Below are 8180 nucleotides of genomic sequence, written 5' to 3' on the forward strand. Positions count from 1 at the left end.
CGCTTATACCCTGACCTGTGCAGTATCAGGGGCAAACATACGAAAAGAATGCATGACCTTCACGTGCCCAGAAAGACGAGCACAGCTTTAGCAGATACTATTAGGTAGATTGAGAGGTGTTTGTAAAGAGAACTGAGATCAACAAGCACTTGGAGACAGTACCTACTGTTTGCTCAGCACTCCTAACTGTTGTCATCTACTAGGGTTTTAAGATATTCTTGGCCCACCTGCAAACTGCTGGCAGGGTGCTCTCTCTGGCACATCCCCTGAACTACCCCTTATGTCCCATCCTTTTGTGCCCTTTTAGTGTCTTTGGTGATGCTCATTATGTTAAGTTTATTCAATCTGGTAGAGACACGATTGGAAGAATGCATCTGGGCTTGGAACCAGAAAATCTAAACCCAAATCCTGGTTCCTGCACTTGTTGGAATTTTTAACCAGGTTCCTGAGGTTGGGCAATGCCTCAGATGGCCTTGGTTTGCCCTTCTGTGAATGCATGATAAACCAGATGCACATCAGCTTCTTTTCCATGCTAGAGGCAAGGGTAAAGTCATAGAGATGCTCACTGAGAAGTTGGTTAAGTAAATACACACACACACACACACACACACACACACACACACACACACACACAAATCATAGTTCTAATGGAAAAGTACTGGGACTGGATTGTACCAGAGAGATGTGATATATAAGGTATAAATATAGGGGATTAGAGAAACAGGGGAACTTGGAGATTGTTGTACATAGTTTCCTATTCTTGAAATAGGAAGAAAATTTTGTTCCAGAGAAATAAAATGGCTTGTGTGTTATATAGGTAATGGATTTATATTGGATATAGTTTGCTTGATATTGTTTCCCTGTTATCTGCTTCCGTTCCTCAATATTAAAGGTATATATTTATTTGTACCACAAGAGGGAGTCAGTGGGCAAAAAAAATTGGTTCTCGGAATTCTTGCCTAAACCCAGTGCCTTCAGGGAGCTTATCAAGAGAAGCTGTCCTACTGTACCTCCAGCATTGGGTACGAGATCTGGGCTGCATGTCATTTCTACTCCATATCATTTGGGGGTATAGGAGATAAATTAACTCATCCCTTTGAGCCTTGGGTTTTTTTTCAGCTAAGATATTATTAGGTATATTGAAAGGTGTTTGTAAAGATAATTGAGATTGATAAGCGCATGAAGATAGAACCTACAGAATGGGAGAAAGTCTTTGCCATCTGCAGCTCAGAGTGTTAATTTCCAGGATATACAAAAAACTCTAAAAGCTTAACACCCAAAACAAAACAAAATAATCCGATTAATAAATGGGCAGAGGAACCGAACAGAACCTTCTCAAAAAAAAAAGAGACATGAATGATCAATAAATATATGAAAAAAAATGTTCCACACGTCTAGCAATTAGAGAAATGCAAATCAAAACTACTCTAAGATTTCATCTCACTCCAGTCAGAATGGAAGCTAAGAAGCATACAAACAACCAACAAGTGTTGGCGAGGATGTGGGGAAAAAATGTGCGCTCATACATTGCTGATAGGACTGCAAATTGGTGCAGCCAATATGGAAAGTAGTATGGAGTTTCTTTGGAAAACTTGGAATGGAACCACCATTTGATCTAGCCTTCCCAGTTCTTGGTTTATACCCAAAGGACTTAAAAACAGCATACTACAGGGACACAGCCACATCAATGTTTATAGCAGCCCAATTCACAGTAGCTAAATTGTAGAACCAACCCAGACACCCTTCAGTAGATCAACGGATAGGGAAACTTTGGCATATATACACAATGGAACATTACTCAGCACTAAAAGAGAATAAAATCATGGCATTTGCAGGTAAATAGATGGAGCTGGAGAATATAATGCTAAGTGAAGAAAGCCAATCCCAAAAAACCAAAGGTCGAATGTTTTCTTTGATATGAGGATGCTGACTCATAATGGGGAAGGGGGGGGGAGCATGGGAGGAATGGAGGAAGGGTAAAGGGGAGGGGAAGGGGTAGGAATGATGGTGGAATGAGTTAGACATCATTACCCTAAGTACACGTATAAAGACACAAATGGTGTCAAGATACTTTGTGTACAATCAGTGACTTGGAAAATTGTGCTCTATATGTGTAATACGAAGTGAATTGCATTCTGCCATCATGTATAACAAATTAGAGCAAATAATTTAATTTTTAAAAAACTACACTGAGATTTCATCTCAGTCCAATTAGAATGGCAATTATAAGAATACAAGTAACAACAAATGTTGGTGAGGGTGTGGGGGAAAGGGGATTCTCATACACTGTTGGTGGGACTGCAAACGGGTACAACCCTTCTGGAGTGCAGTATGGATATCCTCAAAAAAACTAGGAATGGAACCATCATTTGACCTAGTTATCCTCCTCCTTGGTACATATCCAAAGCATTTAAAATCAGCATACTATCATGACACAGCCACGTCAATGTTTATAGCAGCTCAATTCACAATGAATAGATAAAGAAATTATGGTATATACACACACTGGAATATTACTCAGCTATAAAGAAGAATGAATTTATGACATTTGCCAGTAAATGGATGGATCTGGAGACTATCATGCTAAGTGAAATAAGCCAATCCCCAAAACCAAAGGTTGAATGTTTTCACTGATATGTGGAAGTTAAACCACAATAAAGGGGAAAGGGAAGAAAAGAAGTTGAGTAGATAAGACAAAGGAGAACAAAAGGAAGGGAGGGGGATAGGAATAGGAAAGATAGTGGAATAATTCAAACATAATTTTCCTATGAACACATATAAAAATACCTAAGTGAATCCCACCATCATGCCCACCCACAAGAAGGGAGTCCTAATTAGAATAACATATATGTCATGGCTCTATAATTTTATCAAAATGAATTCTACTGTCATGTATAACTAAGAAGAACCAAAAATAAAAGTAGAAGAGATAACTGAGATTGAATATCAAAAGCTTGACATAAAGTTGATTCTTAAGCTAATATGTATTTATGATGATAGAATTATAATACTTTAAGAATGTTGTGTGTGTGTGTGTGTGTGTGTGTGTGTGTGTGTCTGTGCCTTGCACCACCACCCCACTCTGTATTCTAGAAATTGAAGAAGAGTCTATTGGACTTTATCTGTCATGTACTCTTGTCTTTTCTCCTTTCTCCAACTTTATTCCTGTTCTGAAAGATCTGAGCACATATAGGATGGAGGAGGATATGGAGAGAGAGGTGGAGAAAAAGGATTAATCTGCAACATTCACCTGATCTCATATGTTCCTTATCCTGAAACATAAAGCAACAGAACAAAACTCAAATATGGGAGGGATTTTAGAGTTAACAGATCAAAAATAATCATAATGAATATTCTAGGGCCAGAAAAAATGGGTAATATAAACAGAGAGATGGTATCTCTAAAGCAGAATTGACGGAAGTTCTAGAATGCTTTTCAGTGTTTTTGACTGACTGGACACAGCTGAGTAGATAGATGGTCAGTGAGCTTAAGGACCTGTCAGAAGCAACTTCTCAAACTGAAAAGCCAAGAGCAAAAATGAATGAAAAAAAATGGAAAACTTTTTCCAAAGTTTTAACACACATTTTTGTCATTTTTCCATCACTGTGACCAAAATACCTGACAAGAACAATGTAGAGGAGGAAAAGCTTATTTGGGCTCATGGTTTCAGAGGTTCAGTCCATGGTCAGCTGACTCTGTGTCTCTGGGTCTGAGGTGCAGTAGAACATCATGGTGGCAGGGGATGGTGGAAGTCAGAGGCTCAACTCATGACGGCCAAGGAGCAGCCAAACAGAGCAAGGAAAGAGACAGGGAAAAATACAAGCCCTAAGGGAATGTCCACAATGACATACTTCTTCCAGCCACACCCACCAGTCTACAGTTACCACTCAGTAATTGATTCAAATTATTGATGTAGCAAATGGATTAATCCACTGATTAGATCACAGTTCCTCTAATCTAATCCTTTCACTCTGAACATCCTGTATTTGCAGCGTGACCATTTGGGGGACATCACATATCCAAGCCATAGCATACATATAATGGAAATATCATGAAAGACCCTAAGATAGAAAGGAATGCAAGACATATTTTTTTTCTTTCTTTTTTTTTATTGGTTATTTACAACATTACAAAGCTCTTGACATATCATACTTCGAACAATAGTTTCAAGTGAGTTATGAACTCCCATTTTTACCCCAAATACAGATTGCAGAATCACATAGGTTACACATTCACATTTTTACATAATGCCATACTAGTGACTGAATGCAAGACATATTTGAAGTTTAAATAACGATGGCGATCTTTCCAAAGTCTGTAATAGATACCAAACCACAGATGTAGGAAACTTAAAGACTTCTATGCATGATAAATATCAAAATATTCACACCTAGGCTTATCAGGTTTAAACTGCAAAAAATCAAAGACCGAGAGAAAATCTTAAAAACAAACAAACCAGCCACATAGAAGGGGTGGTGGTGGGGGGGAAGCCAAGCTCATTTATATAGGAAAAGGAAGTTACATTGGACTTTTCTTCATAAATTATCCAGCAAGAAGAAAGTTGAATTAAATATTCAAAATGTGGAAGGATATAGGCTCAGCACTATCCACTCTTCTCTTGTTACAGGATACACTGCTGAGCCTTGGGATTCTTCTGCATGTGCTGCTGTACTACGGACAGTTCAACTCAAACTCTCCCAGGGTAACAGTGTCAGCATGTTCCAGCCCAGTGTATCTCTAGGGTTGGGCTTTGTGGACTGATCTCCTCGTGTTGGCAAAAACAGTCATGATCTGTAACAGTCATGGGATGCCCATGGCAGGTGGTATGGATGGGAAGGAAGGTGGTTCTCAACTGAGCTGCTTCATGTTGACAGTGAGAACATCACATGGGAGAGTCCACCAGGTGTGGAATCACTGGAGATCAGACTGGCTGGTCATTAGAACTTACCTCTTTCAATTTGTCACTTAGAGGATGAAGAAAACCCCACGAAGTCCCCCTCTGATCATATTGAGTTTAGAGGCTGAGCTGAAGTTGAAACTTGGGTTGCCTCATTCTCAGTAATGTACCTGATTGTCTTCAGGCTCCTTGCTCCCCAGACAGTGTTCATGGCAAAGAGTTCTTACTAAAGTGATGAGGGTTCCGGCTTCTGTTTGTCCTGATATCCCACGTTGCCATTGACCATTGTGCTCCTTCTTAGAGCTTAATCTTACTACCCTTTTCTTAGGAAGCAGAGTGAGAACTATGATATTGTTGAATCAAGGTCCATTGGCCTTTCAAAATGTTTAGGCAAAATTTTATTTCATCTATTAATTTGCTAAGGCAAATGATACTGAATGACTACTGAAAAACAGTATTCGTTCCTCACTATTGAACATGATATAGGAATCTTGGAATGGCTTATGATTCTTTATTCAGAGTTTGGAGAAAATGATACTGTGAAAAATTTTATATCAAGTAAACTGAAGTTAGACTTGAAGAACTGCTATTTGATTTTTTTTTTATCCTTTTATGGAAACTATTTTCCTGCCCCCAAGTCACAAGATCAAATTCAGTGTACCATAAAAATGACTTTATAGCTCGATAAAATGGAAGTGTTGAGAGAATATTTGCCAGAAACCGTGGGTGATGGTTATTGTCAGTGAAACTCAATGTTCAAAATAAGTGAAATTAGCAACACGAAATCTTAGGGCTTTGAAATGCCTGTGAACCACAAGGAAAGCATTTCTTCTATTTTAACAAGTATAAGAACCAGTGTCTGGGGTTAGGGGTTTAGAACTGTAAGAGTGCTTTCTTAAGAATCATGTTTTTCTCAGCTATGTTTTTGCAGGACCATCTTGTTTTGTGTTAGTAGGAGATAGCGATGGGGAAGGGACCACCCTTTAAGGTTCTCAGTTCCACCCAAAACCCTTATAACACTCAGCCTGAAACCCCTTCCTGTGGGAGGAAACTGGGCCATCTTGTAATCACAAGTGAGAAAGCTAAACCACCACCTGGGAAATTCAAGTGTGTGAAGGGAAGTGAAGGGAAAACCTCCAGTCTTGGGGGTGCGCAATAGCCCAAGGGACTGGCGTAAAGTTAACTTGTTGCTATATATTAACATATCATTGGCATTGCAATTTGTTCCCCTTCCATGTGTTATGGAAAAAGAAACTTACGCATGAGCAGTAGAAAAGAAACTGTATAAAATTCAATTGTCAATCAAGGTGCCAACCAACCCAGATCCACCCCAGGCAGAAGGGAGAGAACTAGCGTCATGCTAGGTGAAATAAGTCAATCCCCAACAATCAAAGCCCAGATATTTCCTCTGTTAAGAGACTGCTAATTCATACTGGGGGGTGGGAGGTAGGAAAGAATGAAGGAACTTTGGATTGTGCACAGGGGCATAAGGGGAGGGGTGTGGCTGTGGGGGTGGGAAGGATGGTGGAATGAGACAGACATTATTACTCTATATACATGTTATGAGTACACTACTGGTGTGACTCTATACCGCGTACAGCCAGAGGAATGAGAAGTTGTATTCCATGGGTGTACAATGTGTCAAAATGCATTCTACTGTCAAAAATAAATAAATAAAATTAACCACCACCACCCCCAAGTACAACAAATTTCAACAGCAGACTGGATCAAGCAAACTATTAAACTTTGTAAACTTGAAAACATCTTGGAAAATTAGTCATAAGGGAGAAAAGAGTGGGGGGAAGCATAAAAAAATGTGAAGAAAATCTAAGGTACTGGTGGGATACCATTAACAAATTTTCACATTATGGGAGTTCCAGTAGGAGAAGAGACAGAAAGGGATAGAAAATTCTTAGTCCTCCTTCGATATCAAAGCTCAAAGGTACTTATGCCATTAATGTAGATAGTAGATATGAGATCTGTATAAACAGATCTGTATAAACTTATAAAGCTATGAGAGATTCTAATTCAAGTTGGCAGAATGTAAACTGGATTTAAAGTGCTGTATTAAAAAAATATATTAAACAAAATTCATTTCATCTGGGGGTCAACTAAAATAAATGAACATTTTGAGGAGTCAACATTAAAAAGAATATAAAACACAGAATTGTCATTCTACAAATTGTTTTATTTTGTTCCTTTCATACTAAGAATGTTATCTTTTTCAGAGAACAACAGCTAGATGGTCAAACTCATGCTTAAGCCATGTGCATATTGATCAGAGATATCATAGGCAGCACGCTAGTCTAAACCCACTTATATTAAATATGAACATTTTCCTAATACTGATTTTAAGTCGAATCCCATTAATCTTCCTCATTAAGAATGCATGGGTTTGTTTTAAATATTCTAAACACCTGTAATAAACTATAAAATTTTTAAGAGTAGAGACACTCTGGTTAATGATCAAACTGGTGTGCCCAGAGGAAAAGCAAGTGTTAATGAATATGAATGCAATCCTTACTAACACAAAATTGAACTATTTTCTCAATTAAAAAGCTAGTCATTGTATAAAGACTCATTTTTTCCACACCACAGTGAAAGAACTTGAGTAATTCACCAATTTTTTTCTACTATGTGCCTTAAAAGATACCCTACTAAAAACTGATATCAGACACAACAGAATAATATTTGCACAGAATGTAATATTGTAGACACAGTACTGATGTTGGTTGTAACAGGTTATGAAACTCTGTGTATCAAATGGTTGTATCTTAGTTATTTATACAGAACATAAAACAGAGAAAACCATTTGGAAATTTCTCTCATTCAATGTTCAGAGATAAAAGGGTTAACCATTCTTGCCATTATTTTCTGCAGATAAGTCCTTGTTCATACTGAAGCCTGATGGCAATTGAATTCTGGCACTTTTCCAAGCTACTGTATGATAAGGATGCTGAAGGCCATCGCTACACAGAATACTGAAACATACGGACTCTTTCATTCACCAATTCTGGCACACTTCCAAAATATTCCCAATAGTCCAGTTTTATTTCTGTCCAGGAGGCTGGATGCCAAGGACCGGATATAAGCACAGGTGCATATAAGCAGCAAGATTACAGTCAACACTCTGAAAATTGAAAATGGCAGACATAGTGAGGCCATCGATGCCCCAGCCACATCACCCTTCCAGGCCCAGGGCAGAAGAGCAAGACCAGGTTCTTTCTTTTACTCCAGTTTCTTCTTTGGCTTTGAAAGGTGTTGTATTAATTATTGCTATGCC

At 38.5% G+C, this 8180-nt stretch overlaps 1 pseudogene; it reads right to left on the reverse strand.

The window, feature by feature from the left end:
• Positions 1-7708: 7708 nt before the first annotated feature.
• Positions 7709-8095, reverse strand: LOC101978604 (protein kish-A pseudogene; annotated as a pseudogene).
• Between the last annotated feature and the right edge of the window lie 85 nt (positions 8096-8180).

The sequence above is a fragment of the Ictidomys tridecemlineatus genome, chromosome 4, assembly GCF_052094955.1.
Source record: "Ictidomys tridecemlineatus isolate mIctTri1 chromosome 4, mIctTri1.hap1, whole genome shotgun sequence".
NCBI lineage: Eukaryota > Metazoa > Chordata > Mammalia > Rodentia > Sciuridae > Ictidomys > Ictidomys tridecemlineatus.